This window comes from Protobothrops mucrosquamatus, unplaced genomic scaffold, assembly GCF_001527695.2.
Source record: "Protobothrops mucrosquamatus isolate PMUCROS unplaced genomic scaffold, P.Mucros_1.0 scaffold468, whole genome shotgun sequence".
Classification (NCBI taxonomy): Eukaryota; Metazoa; Chordata; class Lepidosauria; order Squamata; family Viperidae; genus Protobothrops; species Protobothrops mucrosquamatus.
The window spans coordinates 721721-732610 of NW_015386789.1; positions in this window are offsets into that span (position 1 = coordinate 721721).

The following is a 10890-nucleotide window of genomic DNA, read 5'->3' on the forward strand; positions in this document are numbered from 1 at the left end:
ACTTTGTTTTTAACTACAGCTTTTTATCATTTTAAAGTTTTATTTTTAAATTGCCCAGAGACATGCAAGTGTAAGTATAGAAATTTGAAAGACAAATAAATAATCACAATGAACCAGCCTATAATGATTTGTTCATTAAACCTTGTCTGAAACAATTTCTGACAGAATAATTATTTTAAAGTCAATAACACTATTGATATATTCTGATTCAGTCCTGGAATTTTCTACATTTGAGCCCATCCCAGCTAATCAATTAACCATAAAGAAATAAAAGTGTCAACTGGTAAAGGTTAGAAGTTGCAGTTTGAATATCAGGACTCCAATTGGAGGGTGTAAATCTCATAAATCCCTGAGATTTGGGGGAAGTATCTGGAAAATATCAGACACCAGGGGGCATCAGTGCACAGTAAATGTTTTGAATTGCACACAGTTTATGTAAATATTCTTAGCCAAGTATTCTTAAGGCTATGTTGAAACTTCAGACTTCCTTTGTTTATCAGCTGTTCAAGTTGCAGAATACCAGGAGCTGGTCAAGGGCATGTGCCAATAACATGTTTGCTCTATAAGCTTCTACCCACAAGCCACAAATGAACAAACTCAACTTTCAGTTTTCTTCTAAGAAGTTTATAATACTATAGTGGAGATCCAGCTCCTGCTACCTCCATTATCGTCCTTTGTCATTCAAAAGTTCAGCCTAAAATCTTTCTTGGTTCATATCTGGGTGCTGATTACATACTGTATGAGAAAAATGTCTTCTTTAAATACATTTGAAGGTTTGTCCAAAACATTATATAGCAACAGCACTTTCTATGTGAGTTTTTCTTATTGTAAAATGCAGAGACAAGAAAATAGTTCTTTTCTGTTATACCTGTTCTTTAAGGGAGCAGATGACCTTTGTCCATAAAACAAAATGATGTCCAGAGCAATCTTATCCATCTTACTGTAGAAATCTTTTCTTATGGTTGTTCCTGAAAGCTGACAATTCAGAAAGGCTGTTAAAACTCCTGGCTTTGGATGAATGAGGTTAAGCAAACATTGCTTTCTTTTTTTTTTTACTTGCTGTATGAAGCCATAGTTTGCTTTAACCAGAATTTTTTGATCAACTATGGGGGTTTGTTTTGCACATTATTCAAAAGCCATCAGCTGTGGATTATAAATTGCAGTAGCTGGATTCACATATCATCCTAAGCCAAAATCAAATAAATGGTATCTTTGTTGATCAGGCTATGTACATCTATTGTTCTTTTCATTTATTAGATTACCTTAGTATTTGAGTAATAACTTATCAGTTTTATGAGGTTGTTTTAGATTATAATTAGTCCAGATCTCTCAAGATGAGGTGAGCTATAAATGAGAGCAAACAAGTGCTGTCATCTGATTTGAAGGCATATGAGTCAATTCATTAATTGTTAAATCTTCAATTACATGGTTTGATGTAGAAAGGATACATTACTCCTCTATTGATGCAGCAACAATTATCTCTTATTTGCTCTCAGCAAATGAGTAAATTGCATCATTCTGAAAGAATTGTTTTTAGGTGATGCACACTTGAACAGCAGTTTTATCTCTGTTTCTTTTGTAGAGTTGTTTACTATCTGCAATTTAAATGTATTAGTGATCAAAACTGTATACATTGTCAAAAATTTTGCTTCCCAACTAATCCGGCATGGTAACAGTGCAATCCTAGGTGTGTTTACTCAGAGGTCACCCAATGAATTCAGTAAGTTAGATTTATTCCTAGTGTGTCTAATATTGATTTCAAATGTTAGAGTTTCAAATGTGTTATTCAACCAAGGTGGGGTTCCTGTAGTCTTCTAGATGTTGCTAGAGTCCAGTATCCAATTATCGTAGTCACTGACCAGAAGTAATGGAAGCTGGAGTCTAATAACTTTTGGATGGCTGCAGCACTATAATCATTGCTAAGGTCACATGACATACTGAATTGCAAGCTAACTAGAATGCATATTTGTATGAAAATGTATATTTATCTAAGAGTACTTTTAACCCAGCTAAATCCTGAAGTACTCTGGGTAATGTATTACCTGTAATGCAAATCAATGCCATGTGGTCTCTTTATGATTTAGTGTTTGTGTGAAATGGGAGTAAACCATGATTATATTATTATATTAAGTACTGAACATTACTGTGTGAATGCTGCCAGTTTTGATTCAAAACAGTAGTCTGGCAATCTTAGTGCTAAGATGTGACATTCACCTTGGTATCCCATCTATGTTCTCATTGCCAAAATTGTATTTCATCATCAAGGACATCTGGTTTCAATCCATATATTTATGACTATGGTCTTTGATAAATATTAGTGCCAAAACAAATGTTTGAAGAACTACTCAGAGCACTGAATGTTTATATGAGAATTTGACCTGAAAATTGTATCTAATAATTCATAGCATAGTCTTCTGTTATGTATTCAGAAAGATTCTATGCAGCCTTCCCTACCCTGGTATTTTCAAGTTTCTGTTGGAAGTAAAATTCCAATTCCATGCATAATGGCAATGATGAATGATTGTGAACCAATTCATTTGGATGACATCAATCTGCATTCAGCCATATGGTACTATAGGAGGATAATGGATGATTAACAAAGGTTGGTGTTTTTATTGAAAACTAATTGCCCATTCATATTGTGGTGTATCATCCAATGTTATGCATAAAATGCAGTCTAAAATGTAATATTGTAGCAGTATAATAATTTTTGAAGTCTTAGCTACTCTGCTTTCAAATTTTTAATTTTTATTAACCAAATAAAGATGGTTTCTTACATTAACACAATATCTTGCATGTTTTCTAATCTCACTATTCAGTGGAGTTTTATTCTGTTACATTTACCTAGGATTGTAACCTTGACAGAGAAGTAGAGGATTAAAAAAAGAAAATATAAATAGCAAGGGATGTTTCTAGGTAAATGTGTATACATTCATCCAGCCCACTTATATGCTATTTTCTGATGATTCACAAGGCAGTTTGCATAAATATAATGGATCCAGTTGTTTAAACAGTAATGCAGCAATACAATTAAAAATGTAGGTGATAGTTAAAAGAATCTCAGTGTAAAAATAACAATGCAGGGCAACATCTGTTAACTGTCAAGGGCTGTCAGGAAGAGAATAACATTTGCATTAATTCACATTATGGCTTAATGTAAACTAAACCACATCTGTAAACCCTGTAAATTAATGATAAGTACTCACAGGAATTGCCTGTCCAACTGCAGCAAAAGTATCTTCTGTATCAGCTCTGTAGGAACCAAGCGTTTAGGGTTCCAGCTCTTCCTTGTCCAAAAATAAGACAATGTCTGAACAAACTATCTTGTACCTGATTGCAAATAACCATTCCCTCGAAATTCAAAAATAAAAAATCTCCTGTTTTTCAGAAAATTTGGAAACACACAAACCATCTGGCATATGAAATGAAGACAACCCTGGTGGTAGTGAATGGAGGCCCCAACATCTGTTAAAGCGCACAAATACAAGGCTTTTGAACTTAAAGGCTAGAGCAGACTCTCCTTTTTTATTGTTTTGTTATTCAACTCAAAATGCTCTTGATTCACAATGTTCAGAGAGCTAAGCGGAAAGTGCCTTTTCCTGAACCTGGTTATTTATATACCAGAACTGGCTGCTGCTAATGCAGGGGACCAGAATATTGCTTGCAAGAAAACAATCAAACGCTTCCCTCTCCACTTCCACCATTGCACCAGGTTGTCATCTATACACTCAAGGATGTTTCGCACCAAGAGTGGAAAAACTGGCTGCTTATAATTTGCTGCAAGCATTCAGATAACAAAAGCATTCATGTTTTTAAGGAATTTAACGAACTCCAATAGACTATCTAATTTGTCTTCTAAACTCCTCTGCCTTGCAGTCAGTGTGGCTTCTAAAATCAGAAATATGTATGTGTTCCATTTTGAGGGTTCTTTTGTTTTTTGCTAGTGTGATTTAAAAGGGGTTAAACTATGGCTTAGTGCAGAGTGGGAACCCAGCCTGTTAAATGCAGAGCCAATTCTGATAAATGCTAAGTGCAAGAATTGGGTTGTTACAAAATTGTTCCTGCTAACCTGAGCTATGTTGTAAGGATCACAGTTATTCAGCAGTTGGAGCAAATGTTCACAAGTTTCCTGCAATTAAAAATGGTTGAATCTCAGCTTTGTGGCCATAAATGCAGGTGACTTTCAAACAAGACTTTAAAAATGGAGCTTAGAGCATCTATTATTTACTATTCATTATTGCATTGTGACCTCTGAAACCAAAGTCTGTTTAACTGTCTAGAGGAGTTACAGTTCAGCTGCACTTGATGTTGCAAGAGAAATGTATAGTAGAAAGATGAGGAGGTCAGGGCTGGTAGGTGGAAAGAGACAATGGCACAACAGGAACCATTTATTTTCAGTTACTTCCCCCCCTCCCCCCATGCATGACAGAATTGAGCTGTTCCAATTTTGTTCATGTCTATTATATCTTATCATGGACTGAAAGCCTTTTGGGGAAGGTACTGTGACATTTCCATACTCTGTCCAGTGCAGAGCAACATGTTAGCACTCTTAAGAATATTAAGCAGCAGGTGCTAGTTATGGTGGCGGGAGAGGCATTCCTGATGTCCTCCCAAGTCTTTGCACATAAGATTTGCCTTCAAAAGCTTGTATGAGAAAGAGAGAGTGATCTAGAGGTCAAAGTGTTGGATTAGGATTTGGAAAACCCAGGTCCACTGTCAGCCATGGAAACTCACTAAGTGACTTTAAGTCAGTTGCTCACTGTCAGCCCAGCCTACTTCAGAAGAAGTTTGCTGTAAAGATAAAATGGAAAGTTGTACACAGGCCACCTTGAGCCCCTTAAGAGAAGGAATAAACATCTAAAAATACAATACAAATGTAATATATGTATATTTCCACTCATCCAGGACACTTTGATGCCACCAGATTGTTAGTGATAATTTGAGATTAGCATTTTAACTCATCCCTAAGTTCTGGAACCTGATACTTGTAGGTATTAGCCAAAGGCAAACATCTATTGGGACTATAAATCACAGGTTTATCCATGGTTTATTTTATAAAATGTGATTGGCTTGGTTCACACAAAGTCCAAAGATAAACCATATTATGGCTTAGTACATTAAATCCACAATAATTGGAGTCAACAGTTAAGGAAGTGACTATACAGTGTAGTTAAAGGCAAAGAGGATACTTTTGACCCATCATCCAGAATAGACAAGAAAATATATAAAGGCCTCCTAGTTTACTTAATGCTGATCAGAGGAAAAGCCTTATGGTTCTTATTTAATCTGATCAGAGGAAAAGCTATGGTTTATTGAAATACGGTATTTCAATGGCTAAACCAGAATATCCTGAATAATAGTTTCTTTATCAAATGGCTTAGACTGGCTAAACCTAAACCATACTGTAACTTTATGCCATGTATGCATACACTTTCACAAAAATGGTTGTACAGATTAGAAGGGGGGGGGAGAAGAATCCAATCCTGATTAGAGGAACAAATTCTTCCTATCTGTTGCACTATACTATTGAATGGAATTACTTGCATCCATTCTGTTTCCTATATATAAGTATATGGTATTCCTTAATCTTCCTAATGTGGCCAATTAAACTCCCCACTTGCTAGGCAGCCTGTTCACTGTGGTTTTGGGCCTCTAGTCATGGCTGTCAATGTTCTTATGAAAGCTTGATTCAACAACTTGAAAGTCTCTTTGGCATTTAAAATGAAAACAGGAAGAGAACAGTTGTCTATTTTTTTCTTGCTGGATTGTCACTGATGCAATACAACAGAGTTGCTGGCTGTATTTCTGTATTTGGAACCACATCTTCCTCTGTGTTGTAAGATTCATCAACCATGTAGGAGGACCCTGTGGATTCCTCAGTGAAACATGTTTTATTCATTCTCCTGACTTCTTCATTAGAAGAGAATGTAGTACACAGGATTTTTCCAGCCCTACTAGTATACCTTTTCTTATCCTTTGGCAGCCTAATGTGTAAAAGTTTTCAAATTCATGTTCAAATCCTAAAATATCCAGAGTAGAAAAAAAAATATTCCTGGAAGTCTGCAGTTGTGTTAACATAATAGGCTAAGCTGCGATTTCTTGAACAACTCACATAGCAGCTCACTCTCCAACATTAACATCCTGGGGAAGATGCAAGACAAATGACAAAATGTGCATTGTGAGGTTGTGATAAATGTCGTTTTTCATTGTTGCAGTTACTACCAAATAGCTGAGTTCTTATAACATTGTATTGACAGTATTGGGTTAGACAGACCATTGGCTTAAATTCAGGATAAGAGAAGTTCTGTTCCTTTTTTCCATTTCCCAGTTTTTGCACTTTTGAAGTTTTAAGGCTTAGAAAAACAAGGTATACATTGAAAAAAATAAAACAAAAATAAACTTATTAACTGAATTGACTCATCCTGTTGACATGTGGTTAACTTAATTATGATTGGTTGACCTGCATTTGCCTGAGCAGTAAAGTAAAACCCAAACTACATCATGGTGAAGCATAATGTGTGAAGTTACATGCTACTGATCTATTCACGTGATATACTAATCCTTTTTCTTTGGGGAAGAGGGTCACATGCATTTCCTTCTTAATCTCCTAAACTATACAGCCTTTCAACAAAGATCTATGACTTACATAAGGCTAAGCATGTTATTTTTATGTAGAACTGTCACCATTTCTTCATTGATTGGCTTCTCTAAATTACTGGCTCATCCTTTCACATCCTGGAAGGTCTGCTTAGGGTCTTGCCCCTCGTGAAATAAAGATGGTGGGCTAGAAGATAGGCTTCTCAGTGGTGGACCTTACATTGAAGAATACTGTATACTGCCTCTGAAGGTAGCTTGGTTACATTGCTCAAGTCTTCTAGCATGCTCATTTAAACTTCTTTAATAATGTTTTTGATAATCTTAAGGCCAGAGTGTTTACATTACATTGATACAGACATTTGGAAATGAAACAAATTTTTTAGTTGACAGGAACTGGAATTTGAAACCCATGGCAAGCCTTGATTTTAAATTCTGAAAACTTTATTACTCACTGTTTAACCATATGGCTGCTGTCTTCTTAATCCAGTGGTTCCCAACCTTTTTTATACCCCGCATCCATAGAACGCTTCTGATATATTCTTGCATCCCTTATAAAAGTTTGAAATAATGACAATGAATTATGCATATACACTATAATTTTGAAAACCCAAGTTTTTGCACCCCCTGGAATATCATCTCATACCCCCAGGGGGTGCGACCACCCCTGGTTGGGAACCCCTGTCTTAATCATTTGAAATTATTTCAGTATACAGATGGGGATATTCTATAAGCAGAAATCCACATACAATCTGTTTCCAAAGAGAATATTATAGCAAATAGTTCAATTTGGGCATGTTGCATATGGCTGAAACTAGTCTTTTGAAATACCTGTACCTGGCCAATTCTTAACATTAGCGTGATTACTTAATGCATTATTGATATAGAATATAAAGCCATTTATTCTTTGCCCTAAGAACATTTTTCTCCCTTTTCATGCTGTAATTACTGGGATATTTTATGTAACAACACTGGAATATGGAAGCAGCTGAATTTTAAAATGGCATTTGCTAGTATTTCTTAAAAGGTGAAAAATTTCTTTGCATTTTTCCCATTATTACTCTATGACAGGGGTGTCAAACTCAATTTCATTGAGGGCCGCATCAGCATTGTGGTTGCCCTTGGGTGTGTGTGGCCAGGGTGGGTGCGGCCTACTGGGTGGGCATGGATGGAGTGGGTGTGGCCTACTGGGTGGGCATGGTTTCAGCAGGCAGCGGGGCGCTCTCCTCACAACGCCAAGAGGTTGAGCTGGGCGGTGCGAAGCTCGCCAACTTTGCACCTTTTTCGCCGAGCCCTGAAAACCCATCTATTCTGTGCGGCCGGCCTGGCGTAGTCTTAATTATGTTTTAGTATAGGTTTTATATGGGGTATTTTAGAGCAGGCCTTTATTTATTTAATCTGATTTTAGAATAGCTATTTATTGTGATTTTTATTATCGCCTGTTCACCGCCCTGAGTCCCGTAAGGGAGATAGGGCGGTATACAAATTTAAATAAACAAACAAACAAACACTGTTGAGCTATATAGGTGATATTATACACTTTACAGTAGTATTATTTGCTAATCTATCAGAATTCTGTTCCAAGGTAACCTTCTCATTTAAAGATAGGAAATGTTGGTCCATGAATACAGTCACCTATATATGAGATGCAATAAACCCACTCAGTATATATTTTGCACTTTTCTGTTTACTCCTTGCTATTATTCTAACATGCTTTTGCACGTAGCACTTTTGAAGAGTTCTGTTCATTACATTTTGGGAGGGCTTACAAAGTTGTATAAATATACAGTCAGTCAGCCAGTCAGCCAGCACAAACTTTTAATCTATGGTTTTCATATCTTTTTCAGAGAACATATATAGATCAAATTGTGTGTCTTTGTGTTACCAACAGTATAACAACACAAATCCCTTGATCTGAAAATTAAGCATTAAAGTCCAACGAACAGTTGATAGCCATCAAAGCAATAAGGGTCCTATTTATGTGATGCTGCTGTGGACCTGGAGAGAAAAGTACACACACACACACACACACACACACACAGAGAGAGAGAGAGAGAGAGAGAGAGAGAGAGAGAGACATGTACGTCATGGACAGAACTCTTGAGAAGCGCTAAGTGGAGATGCTCATTAGAATGATAACAAGCGTTCATTCCATCATAAATGGCAGTCTGAAGCCATACTGAATTTTGTACCATATTCCTTAGCGCTGTCTAGACTTGTTCATCCCAGTTTTTCTGTTGGGACCTGGAGGAGATTGCCCAAGCTGAGCCAGCAGGATTGAACCCTAGCAACAACTGAAAATAAAATGCCTTCCAACAGAGCAAGTTATTTGGAAAGCTGTGTCGATTACAAATCGTGCAACTTGCAAAACCTTGTGTGCTTTCTAAGACAGATGGGATTATTTCCTGATTGTCCAGTTATCCTGGAATAACTTGAGTTCCATCTAGGTAGATCTCACTTGCAAGTGTGTGTATATGAGAAAGTGAGAACAGAGATAGAGCTGATAGTGCAAATATGCTATAAGCAGTAGATTTCACAATGTTTCACTGCGAAATAAAACCACGGCCAGCTGGTTTAGAAAGAATACAGTAACCCCACTGTCCTAAAAAGGTTTTAGGGCCACTTTGGAGACATTTGATTTCATTTGTGCTTGAGAGGATGGAGTTGAAATCAGACTGAAGTTAAGAACATATTAGCAACTCTCCTGGATCGGAGCAGTGCCTTGTTTTTAATAGTGACCTCTCAGATGCCTCATGGAAGTAAGACAACAGGATACAGTAAATGCATAGAGCCAGTGCCATAATTTCTGCCTAGTAAGGTGTTAGACAGATCTTCATAATCTAATACTGAGGTCCTTGTTCTTCAGAGTCTCCTCTATCTTTGACTGCCTGATCCTTTAATGGAAGCTAATAGAGATCTGTGGCTTTCTGCATGCAAAGCAGATGGTCTCATCTCCCAAAGATAAATAGTGCAACTTTTTTCCCCCCAAGAAGACTTAATTTCTGCAATTCAGAGACCAACTGCCAAGCGATCCATCCAAAAGATAGCAAGAAAGAGGGGTCTATCAAGATAAACCACCTTGGCTAAAAAGAGGTAGGATACTTAGCATAAGCATCTGCCCAGTTTAGGATTATAGTTTGTATTACACAGCAAGGGGAGGGTTCAAGTACTATAATTTAACTGTTATGCAGACAATTGTGATCTATTCAATAAAGCTCAGTTCAGTAAACAACGGCTTAATACTTTGAACCGGCTTAATACTTTGAACCTGCGTTTTGCAATGTGGCTTGGCTCCAAAAAAGAAATTGATGGAGCTTCCTCCTATCCTCCACCCCCACTAACTCGTAGCATATTAGTAGTAAACATTTGCTATGTCAACAATTTTGCATCTCTCCAGAGATTAAAAGGGATGACTGTGAAAACAGGCAGAGATGGCGCATGGGAAATCAATCTGGGAGCAAGCTGTTTGGCGTGGAGGAGAGCTCCAGTTTGCATACCTGACAGTAACTAAAGCAACTCAGTCTCTGTTCATGTGAAAGAGGAGCAGAGATAATCCTCTCAATGAGCAATTGTTCCAGGCCAAGGAGCACATGAAGTGGCCTTTTGTCATTAGTGTTTCCTGTTGTTATGCAGCAGGCAGGAGTCTGTGTATCTTGACTGGTAGCCAACAACAAAGAGAAGATGCCAAGCACAAAACAGTGTATAGTTGCTTGCCATTATTTTTAAGGCAGAAAGGAGATTGCAAAGTCATACATTAACAAAAACATTCTATGTCCTGGAGAAACCAGGATCTGGTTCTATCTGCTTTTTGATCCCATGGCTTAGTCCTAAAATTAATCAATGAACAATGCCCTGTTTCATATACCATGGTAAGCTGGACTTTAATTACAGTTTAACAAATTAAGTCAAAATTGGATAAATTTACCCAGCAAAATTCAAGCCTAAACTCTGCTTGACAAACAAAAAATTGATACAAGCTACTTTATAGCTCATCTTAAGCCTGGCAATTTTTCTGTGTGAGCTGAGCAACAGTGCCTGTTTTTCATGGAGAGGAATCCAGGTTTAGACTTCAGTGGTGTTTTATCTTTGTTTTGAAATGGGTGAATAACCAAGGATATTGCACCAAAGCACACTGTGTTTAAAACCATTGTAAGCCAGACTGTTTGGTTTCAGACATCACACTAGGCCTAAAGCCTAATTTCCAAATCAGGATAGATTTATACAATTCATAAAGGAAACAAGCAAAAAATAAAGAACTTACTCTATTGTATGAACCAGGTTGGAGTCTAAAAAGCA